We start from the raw sequence: 3,064 nt of genomic DNA on the forward strand, positions 1-3,064 counted from the left end.
TTTTTTTTTTTTTTTTTTTGAAGAACCCATTGTTTATTGTTTTTGCTGTTGTAATTAACTATTTTAATGCGTGGGCTAATGTGTAACAATAATAGGCTACGTGTAATAAAGCATTGCGTGTATTTTTATACTGCCAATGCACAGCTAAACCTTTTATCAAATCTATGTAGTTTAATAAAGATATCAGGAATCATGCCTACATACTGTACAAAACATTAGAAAGATCGGTTCTCTGTTAGTTCTTCTGTTAGTTCCCTGAGTAGGTAGCCTAAGTTCCTTAATGAGCGTTTCGTGACTGTTGCAAATGAACATGATTATTGATTTTCTTCATTTATCTGCAGTAAAAGACATATAAGGACGACGCCTTTTCCATCTGTTGTTTAAGAAGAAAGAAGAAAGCTTTTGTCTGGCTTTGACCACATACTGAACTCTGTGAGTAATGACTGAAAGAAATTTGTTCCATAAGCACAGAGGTGCCCAAACAGGACTTTCTGCCTCCCATAAAGAGCAGCATGGGCTGTGCTGTTGCATGTTTCTGTCATCTGTACTCTGTATTCAAGTCGTTTTGCTTCAATTTGAAAACTTTCACAAAGGGTCATGTGTCTTCGCAGCACGCCGCGGCAGATGCAAATGTGGTCCACTCTCCATTCACTGGTCATATTTTAGAGGGTTATGTCCACTCCGTGAAGTGTGTGTGTGTGTATATATACGTATATATATATATACGTGTGTGTGTGTGTGTGTGTGTGTTAAAGGGAAATAACGTGTTTTTGTGTAATCTCGTGGAAGCAAACAGCATAAAAATAATGAACAATTAAGTCACATAATTCGACTAAATTCTAACATGTTTACGTGGATTAAAAGACATATCGCGTGCAATAACAGCACAACATAAAACTAAGTAACAATGTTTGGAATAGACTGTTTATGAGGACTCAAGGCAAGAATATTTACTTATTGTTTGTGCTAGAACAGACCCGAAAAATATATTTTGTGTGTGTGTTTGTGTTTGTGTTTGTGTCAGTGATTGATTTTTCATTTATTTATTGTTTTATTTTAATTTTTTAATAGGCTACTATTTTATTTTAATTCTGCAAAAAACAAACAAACAAACAAACAAAAAAATTTCATTTACATTTAGGCTACATACTCCCACAATGTATTACTTATTGTATACAACAACAATATTAAAATCACTGTACACTTACAAATAGGCTATATGTCAGAACAGACACTGTAGACCATATGCTTTTAGTGGAAGGTGCTAGAATATAAACAACTGAAGTTATTTGGAATCGTCATTTTACAGCATCGCAAGCACTTATGCAATTGCAAACAATGCGAGAATTAAAGTGTTTTAATATCCTAAGCAACATTTCAGCTAATATATTTAGCATTCATTTTATTTTTTACAGCTTATATGTAAAGTAAATAGCCTATATGTCACCTTTTTCGCTTTGTCTTGTATTTTCTTGTTTGTTTCGAAGAACTCAGAAGACACATGAATGCACATTTCGGCAATCACACCAGGCCAACTTCAAAACAAATAAAACATAGCCTAAATAAATGAATATAAACAGCCAGGTCGATTTATATAAAATTGAAAGACCAATAAAAAGACGGAATTGTGAGAAACCGATGCCTGATATGTCTGTATAAAAGTGCAATTTTGTTTCACTAAGGTCGCAAGCGTGTTACCACATGCAATAATGTTATGTGGCAGCTGGTGGACTACTAGAGAGAAGTCTGGAGTGAAGAGATGGAGTGTCCAAAACTGCAGGGCCATTTTGGAAGTCATCTGTTTCCTTGGTGACTTCGCCCACCCCCTGAAAGCCCCTGGGCTCCAGGATTGTTGGAGAGAAACGCGCTATTTTAAGAAGTAGAGTCCAAAACGAAGCAGGCAAATTAAGTAATAATATCGTGTTTCAGCTTTCAGAGGGAGGTTGATAAGCCTACGAATCAGACAAATGCGCCCATTTCCGTGAAGGACGGACAACACGAGCATTCCCACTGATGCAGCAACACATTAAGAGAAATTAGAATGGCTTATCGTATCTCTATAAAGACAGCAAAGCATTGAAGTAGTAAATAAATAAACGAATATTATAACATAAAATGCGATTCATAATTTTAAATAAAAAGTCAGTGAACACCAAATGCCTTGTAAAAATAAATAAATTAAATAGGCTATGCATGTTCTTTTTTTTTTAATTTTCAATAATTTTTAAGCTACTGTCATTATGTTTTGTTAAGTGTTTTGAATTGCGGCAACAACACTGAAAATATACGATATATATATATTTATATATGTATATATATATGTAAATATATATATATATATATATATATATATTTATTTTTTTTTGTATATTTTTTGGATTGTTGGAGAGAAACGCGCTATTTTCTGCACTGTCATCTATCACTGTCACCACGTAATGATTCCCTCGCAGCTCCTTATTGATGTTTGTAATTGCATTATCTCATGAGGGGGTGATCAATGAAAGCGGGCTGCATTCGGGGGCCAGAGGATGCAGGATTGCTTTATTGTCCGTTCAATTCAGTAAGCGCTTATTATAAAGCTTCGTACTCCACAATTAAAGAATATACTCAGCAGCATCATTTCTCCGCTCTCTTTTATGTTATGAGGTATTATGTTTCGCTTACAATAACCACTTATGTTCTCTCTTCGCTTTGATCCCGGTGAGACAGTGAAGTACGATGCATCTGCTGTTAGGGGCGAAAGATAAACGCAACACACATTCAAAGAGCAGAACTAAAAGAACCTATCAAGTTATGAGAACTTTTGCACGATCACGGAAGTAAAGTAATACAGTATTTTACAAATAGCAACGTACACATAAGCTAAACAAACATAGACACAGACTTCATATAGGATAATTAAAGGCTATTAATTGCATACAGAACTAAACCTATCAAGTTATGAGAACTTTTGCACGATCACGGAAGTAAAGTAATACAGTATTTTACAAATAGCAACGTACACATAAGCTAAACAAACATAGACACAGACTTCATATAGGATAATTAAAGGCTATTAATTAAT

Source organism: Sinocyclocheilus rhinocerous, unplaced genomic scaffold (genome assembly GCF_001515625.1).
Source record: "Sinocyclocheilus rhinocerous isolate Xijiao unplaced genomic scaffold, SAMN03320098_v1.1 scaffold232, whole genome shotgun sequence".
NCBI classification, from domain to species: Eukaryota; Metazoa; Chordata; class Actinopteri; order Cypriniformes; family Cyprinidae; genus Sinocyclocheilus; species Sinocyclocheilus rhinocerous.